The sequence below is a fragment of the Leptonychotes weddellii genome, chromosome 9, assembly GCF_054177405.1.
Source record: "Leptonychotes weddellii isolate Sample4059 chromosome 9, ASM5417740v2, whole genome shotgun sequence".
Lineage (NCBI taxonomy): Eukaryota > Metazoa > Chordata > Mammalia > Carnivora > Phocidae > Leptonychotes > Leptonychotes weddellii.
The window spans coordinates 42510684-42538541 of record NC_138377.1 but is presented as its reverse complement, the minus strand read 5'-3'; the positions used below and the strand labels follow the sequence as shown (position 1 = coordinate 42538541).

General features: G+C 40.1%; 1 protein-coding gene across 4 annotated transcripts in view; it reads left to right on the top strand.

The window, feature by feature from the left end:
* Positions 1 to 1041: 1041 nt before the first annotated feature.
* The window catches only part of FRMD6 (FERM domain containing 6), a 79630-nt gene continuing 52813 nt past the window's right edge, over positions 1042 to 27858 (top strand). For 2 of the 4 annotated variants that reach the window (XM_006731129.3, XM_006731128.3), the window contains exon 1: positions 1042 to 1179. The gene's annotated coding sequence lies outside the window, so the exon portion shown is untranslated. Of the gene's footprint in view, positions 1180 to 1544; positions 1969 to 27858 lie in introns of those variants that run through there. The other 2 variants (XM_081830517.1, XM_081830516.1) reach the window with 2 other exon arrangements.

The window sequence follows — 27858 nt, the reverse complement described above, 5'->3', positions numbered from 1 at the left end:
TTCCTCCTTTAGTGAGGGGCCCTGTGGGGCGTTACTGCCACCCCTGGCCAGGGGTCACTGGGGTCGGCAGTCAGCGTTAAGACCTCAGAGGGCAGAAGCCCACCAGGTGGGAGCACTGTGCGTCCAGGGCCTGGGGACCAGGTGGAGGCTGGGTCTCTCCCGTGTCTCCAGTTCCCATCAGCAGGTCCTAGCGGGCACAGGCTGACCCGCTCTTCTCCGGACCCAGCAACTAAAGGAGGCAAAGAAACCTCAATCTTCTGATTCGATTCTTAGTGCCATAAAAAAACAACTTCCAGCGGCGCTTTGCATCACCCGCCAAGCCCTCCAGCCACCTTTGGGAGCGGGCAAATAGAATTTGAGGGGTCACGAACGCTAAAACCACAGCAAATAGAGGCTGTGTCTACAATTGCATAAACAAGAGTTAGCGGGGGGAGGCTTGGCTTCCTGGCGGCGCCCCCTCCATCCAGTATAAACACCCACAAGGGCGCGGCGTCCCGAGTGGTGGGTGGGCCGGTGGGTGCGGGACAGGAGGACGGGAGGGAAGCTAGGAGTCACGAAGCCTCCTCTGCTGGGATCGCCTCCTCTTTGAGTGGCCTCCACTCCGTCGTTCCGAATTAGTAAAACGATGCTCAGTCCAAACAGCCACCCCCGCCCAGCCCAACTGGGCTCGGGAGGGAGCGTTCCAGGGGAGCGGGGGCCGAGCGTCGGAGAGGGCCATTCGGCCAGAAGGGGGAAGCTGACAGCGTGCCCTCCCGCCTCCGTCGTGGGGAAAGGCCTAGATCGCAGTGGTCCACACACAGCGCTCTTCTGCCACTCTCCTCCTTCCTCAGGACCCGGGAGGTGCGGTGCCCTCCGCTTTCTCCCACCCCCGAGTGGGGGCACCCCTCCGCGGGACGCTTGGTTGGGTCCGGGGCGGGGCCGGCAGGCTCCACGTGCGGCCGCAAGCTAGGCTCTCCGCTCCCGCGGCTCGGCGGCCACCCCCGCCACCTCGGGGCGGGCGTGTGGGCGGAGCCTCGGGGGGCGGGGCGGGAGGCGTGGGCGGGGGGCGGGGCGGACGCGGAGCGCTCGTCAAGCCGCCGGGGCAGAGGGGCTGAGAGGAGCCGGGCTGGCGCGGCGCAAGCAGGAAGGAACGGGGAGCTGGTGAGAGTCCGACGCCTGGTGCTCCGGGCTTTCTGCGAGGTACTAGCGGGAACTCGGCGCCTGGGGGCTTCCCAGTCGGCCCCTAGCCCGGCCACCGCGCCCCGGCTGCCCACTGTGCCCCCTGCCGGCCGGGCGGCGGCGGCGGCGGCTGGACGGGACTTTGGGAGGGTTTCTGGGAGTTGAGAGCCCCAGCTAAAGCAGTGTCCCCTTCTCTGCGTCTTTCTTCGCCTTCTTGCTTCCTCGGCTCTGGGCGTCGGGCACCGGGCTGGAAGGTCGCTTCTCCACCGGCAGAGCTCGCCCACACCGGGGCGGGAGGACAGGGCCCCGGGGCAGCCGAGCCCGGCAGCGGGGGAGGCGCGGAGCTCCGTGGCCGCCTGTGCGGCGAGGGCGGGAGGCCGACCGGGGCTGCGGGCTGCGCCCCGGGCTCACGGTGCCGCGCTCGGCTCCCCGGTGGTTTCCGGCGCCCTGTTCTGGGGGCGCCTGTCGGTTGCGCCCCATCGCTCGCGTCTTTGACGGGGCGCCGGGGCCAGCCCCTGAACCCTGCATTCCTGGGTGCCGTGCCGCCTGTTGTGCGCGCGCCGGGGCCCGGCAGCCGGGCTGCGGGAAGGGACCCGAGCGCGGCGGCTGCCCCACGGTCCCTGAAGTGTCTGGTCGGGGGGCCGGAGATTGAGCTGGGGCTCGGCGGCGCCAGAAGGGGGCCTCGGTGGGATGCGAGTGGGGGGCGCGGCCTGCAGAATTTGGGTTCCTGGAGGTGCTTGCGGCGTGCAGGCCGGGCCCCGGGCAGAGGAGACCACCAGCCTGTCCTGGAGGAGGGCCAGGAACTGTCAGGTATGGACCGCTGGGGGCCACCCGTGTGAGATCCACAGGGCTTCTAACAGCACCTCGAGTCCTGGGACAGCATAACCTAATGGGGAGGGCGTTTTCTTTAAGGGCATGAATAAATGGAAAGCTGTCAAAACAAGCATATTTTAAAGTTGAAATGAAGGCTGGCAGATTTTTAGGCCGTGCAGTTGTGTAGTTAGTGTCCAAAGAAATATTAGCTCCTTTACACCCTTTTCGTTTTTATTTTTTGGCAAAATCTGTGTTGCCAGAATTTCCCTCAGGAGCTTTGCATTGCCCACAGCGGGGAAGGAAAACTTCAGCAAGCGTTCTCAGGTTGCTTTTTTGACTTCAAGCCTGTGCTCTCCAGCTTTTTTTGAGTGTGCAGAAAAAGTATCTGATTCTCTCCCTTTTTCTCTGAGATCCCACGATGTTTGTTTATTGGTTTTATAAGCATCTATTTAAATTTAGCTTTTGCACGAAATACTCCCCGTTGCCACAGGGTGTAGTTTAGGGATTAGAAAATACTGTTGGAGAAAGCTGCTAGTGGCTTCATTTTCCAAGAATGTAAGTCATTTCCTTTCTGTGATTTCAGGGAGTTGATATTTCACAGCATCAAAACTTTGTGGGGAAAATTTTCCGTAATACATCTGTCATTAAAAAGGCTTTTGACTTTTGGATTTTTTTCTTCTTAGGGCTGCGCATAAATTCAGGTTCAGCAATGTTAAAGGATAAGAAGTTTTTCAGAATCTACAGCATCATGAGAGTATTGTAGAAAGTAATTTTAACAACCACTAAGACTTATAAACAGCCTGCTCCGTAGAGAGTGGGGGAGGGGAGAAGACCAGAGGAGAGAGGCAGGGAAACAGATGCTTTTGCTGTTGTCCTTTGTAGTATAAAACTTGTAGCACTTAATCATTTTCCTTGGGTGTGGTTTTGAGAAATAAAAGTATTATGTTAAAAATGAAATTACTCCACAATATGAGATAGCTGACATTTAAATGCTCTTTCAGTATGTTTGTAAACATACTGGATTTGTATTTCATATTAAAATGGACCTTTGGGATCATTAGATGGGAAGGGTCCCCCAGGAGATATCTACTATCAAGTAAGTTATCTGCAGGATATCTTTTCCAGAAAGCAGACCGACTGTAATATGAACTAATTTTCCCCCTTTTGAAAAATTGCTTGTAAAAATGCCTGAGATCTGACACTGATGGACCACAGTAATCAGCAGTTCTTACAGAACTCAAAACATCTTAAGGGAAAGGAAATCTGTCTCTATTTCCACTCCCTCCTTTCTGGGGGGCAACCTGGGTAAGCTACCAGCTTCAAGTACATAATTTGAACTTGCTGATTTAAGATGCTCCTGGCTCTCCAGGAAGACAATAGGGGCTAGGATGAAGACACTATTTGAAAGCAAAGTGTCCATGTGCTAGGTAATCATTTCTGGCAACCCGTTCTGTAAAAACTCATTCAATTGGGCTAGCTGAATCCAGGGAAGTGGGGGTTGTAGAGCTTTTCTAGTTTCTGGACTTTGTTTCCACTTTTAACTACACTTAAAAAGCCTTTGGCTTTCAGAACTTATGACATAATAGACTTGTGTAGCCTTTTTGTGGCAGATGCTTGAAATGAAAGTTTCAAACAATTGTTTTTGCCTCAATTGTCAAGTTCAGAGTTTAGTGTAAATAAGTCCTGTCTCACAACTTTTTTGATAAAGGAATTCTTTGTAGTTTTCAACTTGGATGCTGCACATTTTGATTTCTGAGACTGAGGGTTTAAAAAAAAAAAACCTGCAAACAATTATTTTATTACATGAAAGCCAGTACCAAGAAAAGATTAACTCAGTCCAGATGTAAAAATGTATGTGAATTTTAGATTTGGATGATCTCAACAAGTTTTCCCTTTTGTTGATGGAACTGCCTGGATCCCAGATGGCATTCACAAATGATCCCTTAGGTGGTTTTCTGAGTTCAGAACTAAATTTCGGGGGACTTCTATAAAGGCCTTTAAAATTGTTTTAAGTGTTCTAAAGGATAGAAAGTTTTCTGTATTTATGCAGACATGGGTTTTTCTGATTTCACGTTAATACAAACCTTATAAATACCCTGGTTTGGTAAATGAAGCCTGTGTAGGCAAGCCAGAAGTATTCAGGATTGTGTATTCTTATGGGCAAAGCATAGAATCTCTGGCTTTCGTTTATGCAATTCCAGTGTTGTTTTAAAGAAAATGAAGAGTTTTGTGTGTTTGCAGTCTTCAGTAGAATCCTGTTGTAATACAGTTTCTGGTTTCCTATATTAAGCAATTGGTCCTTACATGATGATCCTCTACCCCGCTCCCTCACCAACAAGAAACAACAAACACAACCTATAAGAAAACTACAGTAGTTTAAAAAAATCTGTACTTCCAGCGCTAAAGTTATAAAGGCTGTGTGTTGCACACTTAAAATTATATACTTTCAAGAAGTCTTTGATTATATAATTACACATTTGGGAGTTTAATTGCATTGTGATTGTGTATTAAACAGTTGAGTGTAGGAGGGGGGAATAGAAAAGATACAATGAAGGAATTTTATGAGTGGTGAAATTTTAGTTAAAATGTGTCTTTCCTGGGGGCACCTGGGTGACTCAGTTAAGCATCTACCTTTGAGCGCCACAGAGCGCCCCCCCCACCAACATCCTCGGGCTCCCTGCTCAGTGGGGTATATGCTTCTGTTTCTCCCTCTCCACCTGTCTTTCTCAAATAGATAAATAAAATCTTTTTAAGAAATGTATCTTTCCTAAACCCACACAGGAAAGATAGTATTGTTGGCCTCTGTAGTTAAACTTTGACATGGAGGGTAGAAGAGAGCTTTTTGAATTGCATATTATCCTGCTCGCTTCGGCAGCACACGTACTAAAATTGAATTGCATATTATCCGGAGGAAGAGGCTTTGGGGCCTATAAAAATAAGTAGAAACAAATTAAAGGAATAATTTGAGAGGAAGGAGGAGGTAGAATACTGGGGCTTGAGTTGCAAGGAAAATCTGAACTTAGGATGAATGTTTATTTATTTATTTATTTATTTTTAGATTTTATTTATTTATTTGACAGAGATAGCGAGAGCAGGAACACAAGCAGGGGGAGTGGGAGAGGGAGAAGCAGGCTTCCTGCCGGGCAGGGAGCCCGATGTGGGACTCGATCCCGGGACCCTGGGATCATGACCTGAGCCGAAGGCAGATGCTTAACGACTGAGCCACCCAGGCGCCCTGAACTTAGGATGAATATTTAAAACAAGGCTGAAGTAGGGAAAACTTTCTATTTAAAAGTGGAAATTAAAAAGTAAGATCTTTAGCTGAGAAAAAAGAAGGATTAGTATTAAGGTGCCCTACACAATCTGTATACAACTTGAAATAGTGCTGTTAAGTGATACTTACCTTGGAAAGCTTGCCTGCATTTGTGTCGAATTGCTGCTTTGGTGTCAAGTAATGTTTAGGGACTGGATGCTTATTATTGTGTTCTGCCCCCACCCCACACCACTTCTCATTTCAAAGACTGGGAACATTTTTTGTCTAAACTCTGATGATTCTACAAATATTATTAGCCCAAACGCTTGTGAGAACTAGAGCCTGCCTGCCATGCTGTGGGACCAGAGAGGCTCTACAGTAATAATGGCCAGAGTTATCATAAAATTTTGAGTGAAAACAAGCTACCTGTGCTTCCAGGTTATCTGATATGATTTGGTGGTGTAATTACTTCTGATGCAAGTTTGTATAATACCACTTTTTTTCTGTATCAAGTGGAGCAATCATGTAGTATACCATATTGACCAAAAGAGATAATAGAACACTGGGAAGGGGAAAGAAATCGCTGATCTGACAGGAAGAATTTTCTCAGGAGGAGAAACGTGTAGTGCTGCACCAAGTTCAGATGAACCAGTGATAGGCCAGAGGAGAAGGCAGTGTTGACTGGAGCTTTCTTGGAGCTGTCTGAGCATAACATTTTCTTGAATGCCTTTCCCCACCTGTGTGGCTTACCTAACAGAGTTTAACCTGTACAGGAAGAAACCAAGTAGAAATTTGGGCATTATCTAGTTTATTTCATTAATGTGATAACTGGGATAATTCTGACCAAAAATAACTATTTAGAACCTTCAGCATTCCTAATTGATTATCCAGGAATATTTCCAGAGGTTTTCTAATAACCCTGCCTTTATACATATTTATTTTAGAACGTTGAGCAGTAATGCTTTTCAGGTATATGAACACAGAAAAGCAATTATTTTATACTAACTTATAACCACAGTTTCATATGAAGGAGGAAATCATTATAAAAATCAAACAAGTTCTGGATGAAGATTTTAGGAAATTAATGAAAAGCTCACTGAGCTTTTCAGGTAGTTCTTTGTGTGGTTTATATTAAATGAGTAGTTATTTTTCTCCCCACAAGTAGCAGCATGTGTACTGTCCCAGTTTCAGTAGATGGCTTGAGGGGGGGGAGGTGTCCCTGTGGCTTTATTTCTTTGAACTTGTTATTGAATAATTAGATACAACCAGAAAAATGCACAGATCAGAAGTGTATACCGTGAAGTGATCATATCCAGGCAGCCAGCATCCAAATCAAAAAACCAGATCATTACCTCATCCCCCTGCCCCCTAGAAGCCTCTCCTTACATTGGTAATCCCTGCCCCAGGGATAACAGCTATTCTGACGTTCTTTGCCGTGGGTTAGTTTTAATCTGTTCTCAGACTGCATTTAAGTGCAATCAAATATGAGTTCTCTTTTTTGTCGTCTTCAGCTCGACATAGTGTCATGTCCAAATTGATGCAGGTAGCAGTGCCTTTTACTTTTACTTCTGTGGATGAATGTACCCAGTTTATTTATCCATTCTGTTGATGGACATTTGGGGAGTTTGGGGCTGCTGTGTGGGGTATGACCTTTTGATGGCTCAAGAAAAGTCAAGCACTTTGGAGTTGAAAGGAGAATATAGTCTTAAGATAAAAAGAGAAAAATACTTCAGAAATATGAGAGAAAAAAATGCAATATTACAAAAACACTGAAGTCTCAACTCAGTCCACAGAATCTTAGTGTTTCAGGGACACAGGAATATACCAGCTGGATATTGCCAGATTTTACCTGAGAACTGGGAAGAGGGAGGAGACCTCAGGTGGCAGCTAGCCTCACCATTTTTTAGAAGTGGAGGGACTGAGGCCCTGTGAGGTTGAGGGACTCAGAGTCTCAGGGCGCATGACAGCGTCAAGAGTACAAGCTGCTCTGACCCTCAGTCTAGTCTAGATTAGTGCCGTCTGACCGCTAAAACCTACTCTGCAGCCCGAGCAGTGAGTCCACTGGCCTAAGGATGGGGTGCCCTTTTCTGATTGACGCCAAGGTCTTCTGTAGCTCTGTGCAGATGGACTCAGCCCTGCCCAGAGTAAGCAGAGCAGTAGCCCAGTGAGGCAGCATTTTACCTCCTCAGGGCTCTTCTGTCTCTGCTCCCCTGCAGAAGTCCCTTGAACGTCTCTTCCTCCCTTTTCTACTTCTCCCTGTGTTCTAGGCCTTTCTAGTGAGATACTGGGTATTAAGTGCCAGGTAGGTGACATCTCGAGGTCCCTCCTGATTTATTGTTTCATTGCCATAAATGATCTAGGTTGGACCCCAATTTCAAAGGACTGTTTTCTAAATATTTTCAGAATAGTTCACTCTTAAGGAGATATTGTGAAAAATTCTTTCTTCTTTTTTTTGTTTTTTGTTTGGCTCTTCCTGCCATTATGTCCCCACCTTTTATACACTTTCCTCCTCCCCTGGACACCCTTCCCCCTCCTTCAAGTTATCTTTTTGTAAACATCCCTGGAAACATCCTGTCTCTACCTACAACAACAGTGCAATTCGGATGCTGAAGTTTGTGGCAGTCTCCAGGAAGCATTTACTGTAAAACATAGGATTATGAGAAATCTAACAGATAAAACAAAGTGCTTACAAAGGGAAACAAATGATATATACGTATCTTTCTTTCGTGTTTCCCTAAAGAAAAAAGGGCATTTTTTGTGGTTTAAGAAAAGGCTCAGAATTTTGACGTGGGCTCATAAGCAAGATGAAAAACAGGTAAAATAACAAAAGTTTTACAGATGGGTAGTAAATATATTCTGCTCAAATGAGATACTGCTTAGAACAGCAAAAACTTAGCATGTGTAATCTTAGAAAATAGAAAAAAAACATGCTCACAATAGGGTCACAACTCTGACAAGTTGCTCGCTGAAATTACTGCAGAAAGAGTAGTATGTTTTGGAGGCGACATGGAAGAGAAGCAGGAAAGTATAATGGTAAGAACGAGGTCTTTGGGTGCCTGGGTCGCTCAGTCGTTACGTGTCTGCCTTCGGTTCAGGTCATGATCCCAGGGTCTTGGGATGGAGCCCCCATCAGGCTCCCTGCTCAGCGGAGAGCCTGCTTCTCCCTCTCCCGCTCCCCCTGCTTGTGTTCTTGTTCTCGCTGTCTCTCTCTCTGTCGAATAAATAAAATCTTAAAAAACAAAAACAAAAAAACCGAGGTCTTCTGAAATCAGTCCTCTGGGGCCCAGATACAGGCTCCACTATCTTCCAGTGTGTAACCTTGAGGAAGTTACTTAATTCTCTGAACCTCTTTTTCCTTATCTGTAAAATGAGGATAATGATAGTAACCATACTGCAGTGTGGTTTTGATTATTAAATGAAATAGTACATATAATGCAATGGCATGGTCTGACACAGTAAATTGCCAAGTAATGTTAGCTCTTATTACTGAGGACAGAAAAACCCCGATGTATAGGATTTTTAGTTTTCTTGGAAGTCCCTGAGCCTTTAATTTACAAGCAACTCATGAGATTTTATTATGTTTACTTTTTGATGACATTCAGCAGGCAACAAAACCTAGTATTTCTCAGGTACAGATACCAGGCAATCTATGTTGCTGCACTTAGAGTAGCTGCTGGCCTGTCCCATTGATCACTAATTGATTGATTTTTCCTAATTCTAATTTCCAGTAGTCTCACTCAGTCTCTCAGCTTCTGCTTGCTAGATAATTCTTTCCAGATGCTAAAAAATAAATCTGCAGATTAAAAAATACTCTCTTTATGATAATTAAGGTTGTGCAAAGTATTTTTAAATGTAAAGAGTACCAAATGGCCCATGTCTTTTGCTCTACATAGATTTTATGTACTTTTAAAGAAAACCACGATTATTGGTATAAAGCAATTGTTGTTTATTTCTCTCATCCCTACCCCCCTCCAGTGGCACAGTTTATATAATGTGGGTCAGACCCCTTTATAACTTTCTCTCATGAGGCCCAAAGCTTACGATTTTAGACCATTCATTCAATGGAAATTAATAGTCTGAAAGTTTAAAAGGAGCGTTTAAGAAAAACAAACTTAAGCACATTAGAAAGACACATTTACATCTAAACAGCATAATTATAAGCCCAGTCAAAATAGGCACAGCATCCTCCAGAATTATCATGATGTATCATTTTACTGTGTTCATTAAAAGCGGGACTTACTCTGTATAACCCCATGCCCTGTAACACATTGTGTAATATCTTGAACTTAGTGAACATTTTTTAAAGCATTAAGTTACTGTGTCCATCAAAAAAATGGGTTTTACATCAGAAGTATCCAGGACCATGTTGAATACTTTGTGCAAGTCCTGCCAAAGTGCTTCTTGTCTAGGTGGGTGAACAAAATACATGTGTGTGGAAAGGAATTAGATGTTTTCAGATAAGTGCTAAATGGAGTTCTAGTTTTAGGGAGCAGAATCGCTAATGGCCAAGGGTAGGATGTCCCTTGCTTCCCTGGGGCTGCTGGATTTGTGTTGGGCCATGAGGTCAGGCTGGGATCTTTCTCTTCTTCAAGTACATAGGAGCTTTTCTGGGAACAACAACAACAATAAAAAGGTTAGGATCTAGTAAAAGACTCAAATATTAAAAGAAAACTATGAAATTGGAATTATTAAATGTTTATTTAACTTCATTCATTTAATATAATGTATGCCTACTGTGTTCCAGGCACTGTTCTAGGCCCTAGAGATATGTCAGTGAACAAAATAAAGACAAAAGGCCTGCCTTCATGGAGCTTATATCCTATTAGAAGACAAACAATAAACACAACAAGGCAAATTTTACAGTATTTTAGAAAGTACTAAGTGTGGTTGGAAAAAGAAAAATAGAACAGGGTAAGGGACATTGGTAGGGCTGGAGGAGGGTAGTGGGGCCTTTGGCAATTTGAAGTAGTATGGTCCTGATAGGACTCACTGAGAAGATGACTTGGAGGAGGAAGTTGGCCATACAGAGATACTTGGGGGGGAAGAGCATTCCATCAGAGATTAGCAAAGGCCTCAGGCAGAAGTGTGGTTGGTGTGTTTCAGGAACAGTGAGAAGGTCACAGAGTAGTAGTAGTAGATGAGGTCAAAGAGGTTTAGGTGGCATGTCCTGTAGGGCCTGACTGGTAGACCATTTTAAGAACTTAGGCTTTTACTCTGAGTGAAATGGGGAATCTTTGGAGAGCTTTGAGCAGGAATAAGGGGATTTGATTTGCATTTTAATAGAATCACTGGCTGCTATGTTGAGATGGAAAAGTGGAGCAGGGTGGTCAAGGGCAGAAGCAGGGATACTAGTTAGCAGCTGTTGATAATAATCCAACTGAGAAATGTCAATAGCAGTGGAGGAGGTGGTGAGAAATGACCAGGGTTTATTTTGTAGATCAAACCACTAAGATTTCCTGGCCAGCTGTTAGAGGAGTATGAGAGAGATCAGAGTAAGGATAACGTCAAGACTTTTTGCATAATTATTGAGTTGCCATGAACCGAGATGGGATCTGATGGAGGAGTTGGTTTGCAAAAGATAACTAGGAGCTGCTTTAGACATGTAATGTTTGACTTCCAAGTGGAGAAGTTGAGTAGGTTGTTGGATATAGGAATCTGGAGTTTGGGCACCTGGGTGGCTCAGTCATTAAGCATCTGCCTTCGGCTCAGGTCAAGATCCCAGGGTCCTGGGGTTGGGCTCCCTGCTCGACGGGAAGCCTGCTTCTCCCTCTCCCACTCCCCCTGCTTGTGTTCCTGCTCTCGCTATCTCTGTCTCTGACAGATAAATAAATAAAATCTTTAAAAAAAATAGGAATCTGGAGTTTAAGATATCCGGGCTGGAGATTCAAATTTGGAAGGTGCCAACAGAATTTGGATGAGATCCTCTAAGGAATGTTTGTAAACAGAGAAAGCAATCCGTGGACCAAGTCTTGGATCATACCAGTGTTTACAGTTTGTTGAAGAAGAGAGGAAATCTCCTAAGAAATTATCTTACAACATAGGAATTATGCACATATTTCCAACATAGTGGACCTAAGTGTCTCCATTTCCTAATTAAGTGTTATTATTAGAAGATACTGTTATTTCTTTTGACCCACAAGATGGGAAGAATGAACTGTGAGTTGTTTTTCTGTGATGAGGCACTTGGGCTGATCCTGAGGTGTTTCCACCTGTAGAGATTGAGTTGGTAAGAAGGAACCAGTAAAGGAGACTGAGAAGGAACAGCCAGAATGATAGGGGGGAAATTGGAAGAATATCCTTGAAGTCAAGTAAAGAAAAGTGTCTGAGGGAAGAGAGAGTGAATCAGTGGTGTCATAGGTTGAGAGGTGTGAGAGGTCAAGTAGGATGAGGACTGAGTTGCTCATTGGATTTAGCAAGGGAAGTCATTGGTGACCTTGACAAGAGCTGTGTCAGTGGAGGTGTGGGGACGAAACCTGATTGGAGTGGGCTCAAGAGGGAGTAAACAGCTTTTGAAAGAGAATTCTTATTTTCAGTTCAGTTTTTTATAAATATCCAGTATTGAATGTGAGTACTATTTAATATATCTGATAGACTTTGGGGTGGGACTTCAGAATACTAGAGGCCATGAGGGTCTTCAACAGGCTCTGACAGGGATGGGGGGAGCCTTTGAGCTTCCTTCTAATTATTACTGGTAGAGATCCTAGTGTTTAGATTGTAGACCGTTTCTTTAGAAGTAGAAAAATAGGGGGCGCCTGGGTGGCTCAGTCAGTTAGGCGGCTGCCTTCGGCTCGGGTCATGATCCCGGGGTCCTGGGGTCGAGCCCCGCATCGGGCTTCCTGCTCGGCGGAGAGCCTGCTTCTCCCTCTCCCTCTGTCTGCCGCTCTGCCTGCTTGTGCTCTCTCTCTCTCTCTCTGTTAAATAAATAAATAAAAATCTTAAAGAAAAAAAAAAAGGTAGAAAAATAGTTCTGATGCAGTTTCTTTATTCTAAATTGCATCCCTTTGATAAGAACTATATCCTGGAAGCACTGTTGCTTTGTGTTGAGACTTTTTGTTCTGTTTCTAATAAAGAGGTGTTCTTTACAACCCATTGATCCTTTCTATGAAAAGGATACAACAGAGCCCCGGGGAGACCTGTGCTTTGAGTTGGCTTCCTTTTCAGCAATGGTGATAGGTTTCAGCTGACCAGCCACATATCCTAGTGCCCCACGGACCTGGAAGCCTTCGTTCACGGAATGGATGGCTCAGGTTAGGGGTTCCCAAGAGGGGAGAACAAATTAAGTAATAGAAACATTGCTTGTTTTATATTTCTTTTATACCTTGCTGATATCTTCCATTGTGAATATTATTTCAAAGCATGTGATTATGCAATTTTCATAGTTCTGTATTGTATATCATAATTATGCACCAAGGATTTTCTCTTCTGGGAATTACCTTTCAATTATAATGCTAACTTTGTGTAATACTGTCATCAGAATGAATCAACAAGTCTCTGATACTAATTATCTTTTCTTTTCCTAAGCTTATTAAAATGTTAACACATAGGCCTTTAATGCTTAAATATTGTTTTTGGGTAGTTAAAAGCTTAAGGTGAATGGTAGAATTAAAACTTTGTTACATGTGTTTGAATGTTGTTTGGTAATAAAAGTATAGTAATAGTCTTTAGAAAGTTGCTAATTATGGGAAAATGCTGGAAAGAACAAGGGCTTTTTTTTTGCAGTGGATTATGGGGCGTGTTTTTTGAGAAGTGGCGCTCTGGGGGCTATATGTGTTTCCAGTGGGTTGTGGTGTACACATAATGTCAGCATTCTCTTAGGTACTGCTCTGTCAACACTGCTTTATTAGTATCATTTTGAATGTTTTTTCAGCTGAAACTTATAAGTCACTCCACAGTTAGTTAAATGAGCGTAATTGGCTTGTAACAGAGAAATTCTGACACAAGGCCAATGTGAAATAATTTGGCAGCCCTAGGTGTTTTACATGGTAAATACTGGAGTGTGCAGAGGTATAAAACTAAGCAAATTTTGAAATAAATGTTAAGTCTCTTAAGTCAGTGACTACAGGATGAAGTCCAGAGCTCTTAAGCATGGGAATTCAACATGCCAAACCAGAGCTGCAATCCTGTGGCCCACCGGGAAGACAGGCTGCAGACATGTTTTGGTTTCTAACATAGTATTAAAACATTTTTTGGCCACCATTTAAAAGTTGAAATTTTTAATTAAAAAAAAAACTGAATTCTGCACCTTCTTTTGAAAAACCAGAAGGCATGGTGATGATTTTTTGGGAGCAACGTAACAGCTTCCCCTTTCATATGGGATTTGTACTCTGCAGTCCACTATAGTACCCAGAAGAGATCCTCTTGCCCCCAACACAGACCAAGTGGTTGTTGGCATTTTCATCCTGCAGGCTTCCCTCCTTTCCTGCCTGCCCCAGTAGGCACATAAATTTACTCTTCTTATTTATAGTTACTTGGATGATTTTCCAGTGTCATATCACAGGTCCTTAAGTCTAACCAAATTTTTCTCCTCCTTGTCCCCCATGGTCTCCATTATCAGACTAATACTTAGTCTGGGTCCTCCTTGCTCTTCTGCTTCTACTGACCGGAGCTGCAAAACGTCTGTATCACTGCATTGGAACTTAGTACCTCCTACTTTATGTAGTCCTCTTTTTACATGTATTTTCTAGCTCCCCAGCTGTAAGTTTCTTGAGGGCAACAACCATATCTTATAATTTACTAGTGCCTCGCAAGTTTATTTTAGATTTACTAGATTAATTATTGTTTAGATTTATCTCCCAGTGGATGGTAATATATGATTATAATGATGCTTTAGAAGAATTAGAAAATATCAAAAATTGCGGCGCCTGGGTGGCTCAGATGGTAAGCGTCTGCCTTCAGCTCAGGTCATGATCCCGGGGTCCTGGAATCGAGCCCCACATCGGGCTCTCTGCTCGGCCAGGAGCCTGCTTCTCCCTCTCCTCCTGCTCCCCCTGCTTGTGCTCTCTCACTCTCTGTCAACTAAATAAATAAAATCTTTAAGAAAAAAAAAAGAAAATACCAAAAACTTATGTAAAATATATTGCCTCAAATAGGGCTTTCTTAATTTACTATGTCCATTTCTTTGTAGCAGGATTTATGTAATTTTTTTGAGTATTCACTAAACACCTCATTTATTGTCAGTTCTGATTCTGTTATGTAGATGGATGAAGTTTCCAAGTAAGTGGATCATTATTACATAGCAGTTTATTATTTTAGATATGCTTCCTTCTAAGGCTAATACTCTTTTAAATGTCTTATTTTTTCATTCTTTTGACAACTAGTATGTACCCTATGCAGAAGGACCTGGCGATAGCGTGAGTTCAACAGGCATTATGGTGCCTGCTCTCCTGAAGCTTTAACCTGTTGGCTGGAAAGGCAGATTTAAATAACAGAGTATATAATTGTTCAATTTTTTTTTAATTTTTTTTTTTTAAAGATTTTATTTATTTGACGAGAGAGACAGCGAGAGAGGGAACACAGGCAGGGGGAGTGGGAGAGGGAGAAGCAGGGAGCCCGATGCGGGGCTCGATCCCAGGACCCTGGGATCATGACCTGAGCCGAAGGCAGACACTTAACGACTGAGCCACCCAGGCGCCCCTATAATTGTTCAATTTTGATAAGTATTACCAAGAAGTAGGGGGTATTCCGAGGCCTTATAAAAGAGCACTCTGGTCAGAGGGTGGGGCTTTAATGGGGAGTTCTTAACACAAGTGAATTCTTAACTCCCTGTCTTTCTCATAATTCCATAACAGTTTGTAAAAGATTCTGAAAGTAAAAATTTAACCTTAGAAACAAATAAATTAGGCAATTTCTGTAAAAAAAGAAGAGTTAAAAAAAAACTTTTCTAAAAAATTTACCATTGGCTGCAGTCATTGCATTAATGATAAAAAATGAATTACAACTTTATAGTTTATTTTGTTTGGTACCTGAGTTGAACTCGATTTAAATAAGTAAATGAAAGACAAAAGGGAAATTGGGCTAGAAATTTTCAGATACAGCTAACTTGGAAACCAACTTTAATTTTATGAAACCATAATTATTTTAAAGATGTTTGAAGTAAGGACTTACGGCTTCCAAAAATAGAATATAAAAAATTGATTTTTTTCCCCCAAGTGGTTAATTACCTTTATTTTCTATCTCCAAACCCGTGACTGAAAAATATTAATAGTTTATCGGTCTGATCTTGGAGTGATGTAATACGGTGTCATGAAAAACCTCAGCAGTAAAGTTAGTGGCATTTGTGAGCCAAAAAATAGAGTGGAATTTTGTGTGGTGCATATATTTTATCACAGCAATCAGAAATGCCTTAGGCATTTTTTTCCCAAAGAAAATAGAATTCTATACTTAACTAAACCCATCTAAATATAGTGGTAAAGTTAATTTTTTGCATAGTTTAGTGGCACACTGAAACGAAGGTCAGCTGAGGTGGTGCCATTTCTGAAATTGCTGTTGAGAAACATGTTACTGGTAATTATAGAAGGAGATTCAGAAAATTAACATATTTAAGGAAGTTTTAGTTCAGATAAACCCAGGATTTTCAAATGTGAGCTTAAGGAAATCAGATCAGGACATAGTTTTTAAGAAATGTCAAATGTCATGTAGAATTTAAAGTGAATTCCAAATAAATCTTTTTAACCCCAAATATGCATTAACTCAGCCCACATTAATTTTAAGTTACGAAGAGGATGTTTAACTGATTATTTGTAATTTACTAAATTATTTGCTTTTCCTGGTGTCTACAGAAATATAAAGAGACATTTTCATGAATTTTAGTTGTAGAGTAAAAACTAGCGGGGAAAGCTAATGAAAGTTATCTAACTAATAAAATTTCCTTTAATGATTGTTTGGCTTATGTATTCTTGAACTAGACTTATATTTCTGACCAATAAGTTTCAGGAAACTTGTAAGCAGCATATCATAGATAGAGGATCTAAATTAATGCATTTTAATGTATAAACTATTTTCAGTTGAGGAGACTGAAATAAATACTCATTGCCAAGGGGATGGGAAAGGCTATGAAATGTTGTTTGGGGGCCTGGTAGGCTGGTTAGTGGTCACTGAATTCCATTTTCTAGTGCTTGAATCCTGACTAGACTTGTTGTAATGGTGACTCGTGTTTGTGTATCTTTTTCTTGTATGATGTTATTGTCTGTACTGTGGATATTAGTCATGTCTTCCCAGGTAGGCAGTAAGATGTTTTGAGGACACATGAGATGCTGTATTTCTGCTCTCTTGAATTCTTCCATAGCTCCTAGAAAACTGTTGGCTCTTGATGTAAGCCCAACAGCATTATGGCTTTATTCTTTCTGATATGTATGATATGAGAGTACTGTCATCTAGATGTAAACCTTCAGCAAGTCAGGGAAGCAAGCATTTGACCCATTAAAAAAAAGGTAACAGAATTGTGTTTATGCTTACCTCCCAAGACTGACGTTTAAATGATACGTATGTATAAATCGTACAATACCGATAGGTATTCCTATTTCAGGTTGGCATTGGAAGTATATACATTTTGTTGCTTAAATATTCAAAAGATTATGAAAAATAAAAATTTTGTTCCATAAACTTTCAAAAGACCATATGTAAATACTGGGTTTTAAAATTAGCAATAGACTGCAGTAATAGAAATTATCTCTAATTTCTCAGTGCAAGAAGACAAAGTCTCTTTTGAAATACCTTAGTTTGGCGTTTCTTCCCAGCCTGCATCAGAACAGGTTTCTTGTTTCCTCATGCCATGAGTTTTCTCGGGTGACAGTACAATATGCACAGCGTTCCTCTGCTTTCCTGGGGCTGACCGAGACACAAGCTTAATCCATTGGAAACGCCCATTTAACCATGCCTGCAGTTTTTTCTCCTTGGTTTGACAAGTGGTGGTGTCCACTCTTGTTCTGGTGATCAAGTTTTCCATGAGGGGGTAGTCTTAAAATGACATGGGCCTCTGACCATTTGAGTTGATGTGCTTGGCCCAGTGGCCTAGGAGTGAGATGATAATGGAAGTTATTTTGTAAGTATCTTTATGAACTTTGAACCTTCCACAGGCCAGGAGCAGTTGACTCATAACACAAACGAAAAACTATGTTTATGAAAATCCATGTTATGTATTTCCAAGTCTGACATATGAATAAAATATAACTTTCATAACAGTAATATGTAGTTAGATTTAATGTAGCATTGAAAAATACAAATTTTGTTTGTTTTCAAAAACTATGAAGATTGAATTTTGGTTACCAATAAAATGTAGCTGTACCATAGAACATTTTCCTCAAAGAAACAAATCAAGATGTCATTGATTTGCTTCCTGTGATAATTTTAAAAAATAACGTATATATACAATATATAAATATATATATATATTTAAAAATGTTTGGTTATGGGAATAATTACGTAATGGTAAGAATAATTCCAAATGGTGTTCTTTCGATTCTCTGAGATGCCAAAATGTAAAATAAAATAATAGGTCTTCAGAATGGTATATGCATCTTAATTAATGAGGTATTTCTACCTAAATGCAGATAGAAATATAGCCATATAGCACGATTAAGAATTCTATCATTAGAGTTCGGTATTATAATAGATCACTGTTCAGAAGTTGAATTACATCTGATTTTGAGAGAGGTCACAGATCTTAAGGTATTGTTAGATAATGGAAGATACTACTAAGATAACACAGTGCATTTGCAAGTGCTTTGTAAACGTGATACCCTGTACAGACACACCTCAGGGTCTTGTATAGTTCTCTGGATGGTCATGTACTACCAGTAGGTGTCCACAAGAGAAAGCAGAGTGTAGAAATTGCTGCAGTGTTTACCCTGGGCTGCAGGTCATGAGAGGGAGACTGTGACACTCTAAAATGAAGCACAAATGCGGGGTGCCTGGGTGGCTCAGTCGTTAGGCGTCTGCCTTTGGCTCAGGTCGTGATCCCGGGGTCCTGGGATCGAGCCCCGCATCGGGCTCCCTGCTCCGCGGGAAGCCAGCTTCTCCCTCTCCCACTCCCCCTGCTTGTGTTCCCTCTCTCGCTGTGTCGCTCTCTGTCAAATAAATAAATAAAATTTAAAATAAAGAAAGAAAGAAGCACAAATGCTCTGTGTGTGTGCATGGACACATACTCTGTAGGGCAAGGATGCAGAGTATTCATCAGAGTAAGAACCATGATTCATATATATTACCTCTTAAAAATTGAAGGTGAGCATGTATTTCCTTCAACTAGATATTCTGGCATCATCATAATTACATAATGAATATCTGTGTGACGTTTTGTAGTTTTAAAAGGAATTTTTACTTTGCTTACTTTATTTGATCTTCAGAGTAGTAGCCCCTCTATTTTACGGATGAGGAGGTTAAATAATTTGTACGACTTTACAGCTTTACCTGATACAGTTTGTGACACAACCAGAACATGGTATTCTTCTTCTAACTGCGGCCTGGGCTTTTTTGCCAGTCACAGTCGTCCTGTTGATAAAACATTTCTGGAGTGTTTGTAAAATAAGATGTGACATTTTGATTTCTTTTTTTTTTTTGGTACCTTTTTAAGTCAATTATAGTTTCTGCCAGATACTAAATCAACTTGTGTTCCTTAGTTAGCTTACATGGATTTTGCCATAGAGAATTTTTGTGTCAGGCTGAACTAGATAGGGTAGTCTTTTCAAACATACTGTACTTCCTGTGATAATGCATTTAACGTGGCACAAAATTCCTGATCATTGGATTTTATTAGAAGACAGCAAGGTTTACATAAAATTTCACCCTATTAATCCTTTGTTCAGAGCAGCTGTTACCTTGAAAAATATCTCTAGTAGTTTGTAGGGTTGGTTAGTAAAGGAAGATTAGAATAAAGATGTTTTGAAATGATTATACATTGTACACTTAAAGGTGAAACACTACATTTGCGTGACTTCTCTTGAGAACGTTGTAATCTTTAAGTGCTAATGTTTTATGGAAACATACCACAGGCCTTTTTGTAGGAAGTTTTACTTACATGTGGACTTTGCGGATGAACCCAAATTTAGCATGAGAACATCTGCAGTTCTTTCTTTCATTCAGCTGTCCATTTATATGCCAAGCATTTTGTTGGAAATTCAGTGATGAACAAGGCATGGACCTATCCTCTGGAAGTTAGAGCCTGGATGATAAGGGGAGACGGACAAACCAGTGAACACTTACACCACATGACAAATGAAATGCTACCTGTTTAAAACTCTGCTGTGCACTTTTTGTTTAACAAGAAATTTTATCTCCAAAATTCTTACTAGGTGATACCATTGGTATACATAAAAGGCCAACCTCTGTTTTTACTTAGTAAAACATTTAAAATTATACTCTTTTTTCCAAATCACCATGAATCCTATGTTTTAATTTTTAAGGTCTGGTTTAAACTTTCTGAAGCCATGGGTTTAGCCAGGTTAGCTAATATTGTATTATATCACTTTTGTTTATACCCTGTGTCATGCAGCAGAGGGTTTGAGGTAATGTGGTATTATTACTTCACACATACAACACTTAAATGAACACGTAATTCATTAAATTTTTTAAAATCAGCTTTTTTATTATATAAATTACACACAATAAAAATAAAGTTCACACATTTTAAGTAGATAATTTGGTGACTTTTGAGAAATGTATATAATCATGTAACCAGTGTCACAATCTTGATTGTCATGCCAAAAAGTTTTCTGCGCCTCTTCTTAGTCGGTCCTCTTCTCTTCCACCACTTCCTCCTCTTCCTCCTTCCTCCCTCACCCTCGTTATCCACAACAACTGCTGATTTTTAGTTTTGCCTTTTATAGAATTTCATGTAAATTGAATCTTCTGACTTGTAGTTTTTTTGTGCCTTTCTTTTGTATCTGGCTTTTCTCACTTAGCATAATAATGCTTCTTTGATTCATTCATTTTGCTGCATATATCTATGGTTCTTTTTTCTCATTGGGTAATAGTTGTCACAATTCGTTCATTCATTCACCTGTTATTAATGGATATTTGGGTTGTTTCCAGTTTGGAGTGGAACTTTATTATTTTATGAATGAAGTTACTATGAACATGCATGTGTAAATTTTTTTAAAATTTGAGGCACACCAATCAATGCGTTTATGTTTTTAAAATTTTTATTCAAGTGTAGTTAACATACAGTGTTATATTAGTTTCAGGTGTACAATATAATGATACAACAATTCTATCCATTTCTCAGTGCTCATCAAGGTAAGTGCACTCTTAATCCCCTTTATGTATTTCACCCATCCCCCCACCCACCTCCCCTCTGGCAGCCACTTTGTTTTCTGTATTTAAAAGTCTGGTTTTTGTTTTTCTCTTCTGTTTGTTCCTTTGTTTTGTTTCTTAAATTCCGTATGAGTGAAATTCTGTATGAGTGAAATCATACAGTATTTGTCTTCCTCAGTCTGACTGACTTCTTTTATCATTATACACTCTGGTTCTATCCATATTTTTGCAGATGGCAAGATTTCATTCTTTTTTTATGACTGAGTAATACTCCATTGTGTGTAAATACCACACCTTCTTTATCCATTCATTTATCAGTGGACACTTGGGTTGCTTCCATATCTTGGCTATTGTAAATAATGCTACAAGAAACATAGGGATGCATATATCTTTTTGAATTGGTGTTTTTGTTTTCTTTGGGTAAATACCCAGTAGTGGAATTACTGGGTCATATGGTAATTCTATTTTTAATTTTTTGAGGAAGCTCCATACTGTTTTCCACAGTGGCTGTACCAGCTTGTATTCCCACCAGCAATGAATGAGGGTTCCTTTTTCTCTATGCCCTTACCAACACTTACTTCTTGTCTTTTGAATCTAGACATTCTGACTGGTGTAAGGTGATATCTGATTGTGGTTTTGATGTACATTCCCCTGATGATGAGTGACGTTGAGCATCTTTTCATGTGTCTGTTGGCCATCTGTATGTCTTCTTTGGAAAAATGTCTGTTCATGTCTTCTACCCATTCTTGATTGGGTTATTTGGGTTTTTTGGTGTTGAGTCGTATGAGTTCTTAGAAATCCTCGGATATATCATTTGCAGATACCTTCTCCCATTCATTTGGTTGACGTTTTGTTTTGTTGATGGTTTCCTCCACTGTGCAAACGCTTTTGATATGGTGTAGTCCCAGTAGTTTACTTTTGCTTTTGTTTCCCTTGCCTTAGTAGACATATCTAGAAAAATGTTGCTAAAGCTGATGTCGAAGAAATTAGTGCCTATATTTTCTTTCAGGAGTTTTATGGTTTCAGGCTTCCCATTTAGGTCCTTAATCCTGTTGTGTATAGTGTAAAAAAGTGGCCCAATTTCATTCTCTGGCATGTAACTGTCTAGCTTTCTCAGCACTATTTATTGAAGAGACTGTCTTATTCTCACTGTATATTCTTGCCTCCTTTGTCATAGATTAATAGACCATATGAGCATGTGTTTATTTCTGGACTCTCTTCTGTTATATTGATCTGTGTATCTGTTTTTGTTCTAGTACCATCCTGTTTTGATTGCTATAGCTTTGTAGTGTATCTTGAAATCTGGGAGTGTGATGCCTCTTGCTTTGTTCTTTTTTAAGATTGCTTTGCTATTTGGAGTCTTTTGTGGTTCCATTTAGTATTATTTGTTTTAGTTCTATGAAAAATGTTACTGGTATTTTGATAAGGATTGCAAGTGTAAGTCTTTGGTGGATGTATCTTTTCATTTATCTTGGGCAGATACCTAACAGTGAGATATCTGAGTTCTATGATGAATGAATGTTAGACCTTCTACGAAGCTGTCAGTTGTTTTCCAAAGTAGTTAATACCATTTAACATTCTCACCAGCAGTGTCTGAGAGTTCTCATTGTTGCAAATTCTCACCAAGGCTTGGTATTACCAGTGTTTTCAACTTTAAACATTCGAGGGGTATGCATTGTGGTATATCACTGTAGTTTTTAATTGCATTTTCCTAATGACTAATCATGTTGAACATCATTTCAAATGCTTACTTGCCATTTGTATGTCTTTTTCAGTGAAGTGACTGTTTAAATTATTTTTAAGTGAGTTGTCTTCTACTAGTGAGCTATTTAAGTATTCTGGATTTAAGTCTTTAATTAGATAAATGTTTTTAAACTATATTTTTTTCCAGTCTGGGGATTGCATTGCCATTTTTTAAGTGACTTTCAAAGAGCAGAATTTTGTAAAGAAGTTCAGTTTATCCTTTAAAAAAAACATTTGACCACAAAGAACTCCTAGAAGTTTTCTGTAAGTTTTACAGTTTTAGTTTTTATATTTAGATCTATAATTCATTTAAAGTTAATCTTTGTATTTAGGCTAAGGTCAGTTCTTTTTCATATGAATATCTAATTGTTCCAGCACCATTTGTTAAAAAAGTTTATTCCCTCGCTAAAGTACCTTAGCACCTTTATCAAAAATCAAATGACTTTTTAGGAGGCCTCTATTTCTTGACTCTCTATTCCATTGACCTATATCTCTTTAGGCCAATATTTTACTGCTTTGATTATGTATTCTTTACAGTAAGTCTGAAAATCAGGTAGTAAGCCTTCCAACTTTGAATATGAATAGGGGAAAACCATTCAGTCTTTCACCATTAAGTATAATATTAGCTGTAGATTTTTCATAAACTGTCATCACTTCTATTCTTAGAAGTTTTTGAAAGACTCCTTAGAGGGAATTTTAGGACTTGTCTCTTCATTATCGAGAACTATATCGAAGGTTACCAGTAGATAACTTACAACTTTCCAAATCTTACCTGAAAAAGAATTTTCATCCAGCTTTCCCTGGAGAGACCATGATTAGTACCAACACCATATTTTCTTAATTCACTTTTCCAAATGTGAAGGTCATGAAGGAAAATAGACACTCCTCTCTTAGTGAGTACTTTTTGAACACTTTAATAGTTCTGCCCCTGGATCTGAGATGATAAGACGCTGAGGCATTTGTTGGCATTATATAACATTTTCTTTTTCTTTTTTTTTTTTTTAAAGATTTTATTTATTTATTTGAGACAGAGAGAATGAGATACAGAGAGCATGAGAGGGAGGAGGGTCAGAGGGAGAAGCAGACTCCCTGCCGAGCAGGGAGCCTGATGCGGGACTCGATCCCGGGACTCCAGGATCATGACCTGAGCCGAAGGCAGTCGCTTAACCAGCTGAGCCACCCAGGCGCCCTATATAACATTTTCTTGGATATGATTGAGGGAGTAAGATGACAGTGATGCACCATTGGTATTGGACAGTGGTCCTGCCTTGAGGAATGGTTGACCTTGGAATAGGCTGCTCATCTGGATTTTTTCAGGATCAAAGTCTATAGGTCAGCCTCAGGACTCATTGCCTTTCCAGGATGATGAGAGCCATATAAAAAAAGCAGTGCTAAACAGATAGGTTGGTTTCTGTTTTTTGTTTGTTTGCTTGGTTTATTTTTAAGTTCAAGGTTGAGTTATGGTTCCATTTTTCATGGAGGATTAACCCTGTCATTGTAGGGTAAAGTGTAATTCTGATTTCCTTCCTCCACACCCTTTAAAAACCAGACTTTTAAGTCTCTCTCAAAGTATTAGAGGATGATTACTATAAGAGGGAATGTTGTCTTTTGGCAGTGTGCTGGGGGGATGCACATCACAGAACCAGAAAATGGTGAACAGGTAGGTCAAATGGAGACAGCTTGACTGGGCTATTCAGTGACACGCTGTTGGACTGTATAGACTTTACACACCCGGGAGCCTGGAGGTTCACTGACAAATGGCTTTTACTTCTACTCTCTTTGGAATATACGGGTAATAATTGAGTTGGCTTTGTTTTTTTATCTTATTTCAAAACCCCGGTTGAGAAGAGTTCTAGAAACAAGGCCTGTGATTGGTGTATGGGAAATAGAATATTACTATGTAGGTAACTACTACTTGAAAATGAGATTTCACACTTGATGGAACTGGCAAATTTATGGTAGCTATCTTCTAAAAGTAAGCTAACGGAATTTAATGCTGGATGATGGGTAAAGAGAGCCAGCTTCTGATTGAAGATTACCTTGGGGAAAACATAAGGGATGCAGCCTCAGCTCCCCGTGATGTTCCCTGCGGCCGCCTTAATAGTCTTGGATTTGTGTTTCTCCAGAATAACACAAATCACCTCAGTCTTCTTAGAGTAGATTGGCTAATGATTGGATGATGCTTCCGGGAAATGGGGTAGCCATAAATAACGGAAGCCCTATATAAAATAAACATTTTTATCAGTTTTCTTAAGTAAGGGCTTTTAAAACTATAAATCAGAGTTTCAGGCTTTTTTTTAATGATTAAAATAATCATTGTTTTCTCTGACTTTTGAAATTGATATTTTCAGATGTCTTTATAAGTTTATGTGACAACTTTGTCTCTAACTTACTTATTCATAGCCAAACTCCCAATGGGGTGTTAAGTAAGAACTTTTGTAGCAATATAAAGCCTTGTTAGAATGTCCAGAGGAATCTTTTACTTTGAATTCTATAGATTGTGATTTTGATCTTCTTTTACCGTAAAGAGTACCTGGACCCATGAGTTTTACTTTACACCATTCTGCACATTTGGCACGCACACGGTATGTGTGCATGTATGAGGGTGTGTCCTGCTGCAAATGATACTCTTCTGGGTGTGTCTGGTTAACAAAATAATTGCAGCCCATAATTGATGTGTATAAGGGTAAAATTTGGATTCCTAGCATCTCACACTTTTTCTGTCTTCGTAAACTATTTTACATATAGTTCTACAACTTTATTAGCATTTGAATACTTTTACCTTAGTAAATCATTTTAGCATGTTTCTTAACTTTATATAAAAAATGAACTTTTTGAAGAGACTAGATTAAATTAAATTGTTCCCGACTCATGGGAGATTTTGAACAGAATTTAGAGAAGAAAAATCCTGAAAAGAAAAGCACACTGGGTACCTAAGACTAACTGGTATTATCTTGGCAGGTCAGTGCCTCACGGCATCGGTTTCATTACCAATAAAATTAAGGGGTTGTTGTAGATCGTCTGTAAAATCTGATACAGTGGTGAAGTTTTCATTTGGTTGTTATTTTATTGCATTATTTTTCCATTTAGTAGTAGATAGACTCCCAGAAATTAATACATACGCATACTACCAAATTGTAAATACTCCTGTAAGAATTCATTAACAACACCAGAATATCTAAAGCTTTCCCCCATTTCTGGGCCATGGAAACAGTTGTGTAGTAAGCACAATAATATTTTGCAAAGATTATTTTAGTTTGCTGTAGTTTAAGTGTTTGTACAGGATCCTCAGTGGATTTATTTTATGTTAAAAGTAGCAGGCCATTATAACAGGATTGCATACTTATACTTTATGTATCTTTTTCAAGTCTAATTGCCAGTATATATTCACAGCATTTTCAACAACACCTCTGATAAATTTTATTTTTTTAATTATGAAATACACAGAAAAGTGCTTATAATGTCTGTGTACATTTTAAATGACAATAGTAATCAACATCATTGTATCCACTACCAAGCATAAGAAAAATAATATTTCTCTAGCTCCTTTGTAGCTCCCGCCCCTTTCTGAAGACATCCACTATTCCCAGCCTACCCCATCCAGCACCATTTTGAGGTTAATCATTACATTGCCTTTCTTTATAGTTTTACCAATATATATTATGTATCTCTGAATTATTTATTGGTTAGTCACCTGTTTTTGAACTTTGTATTCATAGGAAGGAATTGTATGTATTCTTCTATAACTTTTTTTGCTGAACATTGTCTGAGATTCATAGCTGTTATCTTCGTATGGCTGTGGTTCATTAATGTTCACTGAATTGTTTTAACATACCATATTTTATTTCTTCTCCTATCAGCGGACTTTTGCCCTTTCCAGTTTGTACATTTATTTTGTTGTTGTCAAGAACCATTTAATAGGGGCGCCTCGGTGGCTCAGATGGTTAAGCGTCTGCCTTCGGCTCAGGTCATGATCCCAGGGTCCTGGGATCGAGCCCCACATCAGGCTCCTGGCTCAGCGGGGAGCCTGCTTCTCCCTCTCCCTCTGCCTCTCTCCCTGCTCATGCTCTCTCTCTCTCTGTATCTCTGTGTCTCAAATGACTAAATAAAATCTTAAAAAGAAAAAAAAAAACCATTTAATAGTATGGAAAATCCTTGCAGTGTTAAATTAGCAACTTCCCAAATGCTTTATTCAATCTTCTTTAAAGGCATTATACTCTCTTAGGAAAAAAAAAATATTTCAGGGGAAAAATAAATAAAGTTAATGTTAAGATTCCTATGTAATATAAGAATTTCTATATTACCACCAGATAATGAGAATTATTAGCAAAATCATTATCTAGAAAGCTGCAGTTCCAGTGTCAGAGGGAATTGTGTGCAAGTCTCATGAATGAAGGAATCAAAGATTTCATTGTGGAAATTAGAAGCAGATGCTTCTAAGTTGGAGGATTTTCCCTGAGAACAGCACTTTTTGTTGGCGATGTCGTGCTAGAAATTCATCTTGGCTGAAAGGAATTCTTGTGCCTGGTTGCTAAACCTGATATGACTTTTGAATACAGATGGCGATGAAAAACTAAAGTTTGTCTGGTTGAAAATTCATGAATTTTACCATTGCCTTTGTTCTTTTTGTTGGTTGCCTCTCTAGCATCTCCCCTCATCTCCCAGCTTCCCACAGGTACTCAGATTTTTGTTTTGATGTCCATGTACTTCAGGGGAAGTTGATCCTACCTCTAGCTCTAGAGGTGGGCCTCGGGTGGCCTCAGCTAGTCTTAACTATTCCTTGCCCCTACCCTGTGATAGGGGTGCTGGTGACCTAAGACATCCAGTTAGGCTGAGTATCATTACTCTTGTGTGCGTCCTCATTCTGGTTTATTTGACCAGTCTTGGAAATGCAAGCCTTAAAGCGGAGTGGTTCCAAGGTACCAGGAAGAAACTAGGTTTTGCGTGACATCTCAAACTACCGCATCAAACTACCCACAAACCCTTTCATCCTACTTGTAGTCTTTAAGTTACTTTGATTTTTATGAATTTCCCTTATAGCATTTAACTAGTTTACTAATAGTTAACATTTCTGTAGTATCTACCATATGCTTTATTGTCATCCTTTAAAGTAGACGCCGTTGTTATTTCCATTTTATAGACATTGAAGCAGAGATGTAGAGGTGGTAGGACTTGTCCAGTGTCATATAGCTAGGAAATAGCTGGCTAATAGTCAAACCCAGGCAATTTGGCTAACAGAGTTCAAGTTTGAGTTGGATAATTTTGATACTTGTGATTTAATGCCTCTCAACCAATAAATCTTTTTACATATTTGCTTTCACATAAGCTGGCTTAATTTGATACATAGGGAGACTTTCCTAGAGACTATTTTGTTGACAGTTTGGAGATTAGTATTCTTTCATGTTTGTCCTCTACATTTAAAGACAAGGAAAAATATGCACTTTTCCCCCGTAATTAATATGCAGAAAATATTTAAGAAGCTGTGACCAATACTGGCTCCCATTTCTGGAATGGGGATGGGGGAGTGCTTCTTAAAAAACATAATTTTAATTTTTTTTTTTTTTTTAAGATCTTATTTATTTGTCAGAGAGAGAGAGAGAATGCAAGCAGGGGGAGTGGCAGGCAGAGGGAGAAGCAAGCTCCCC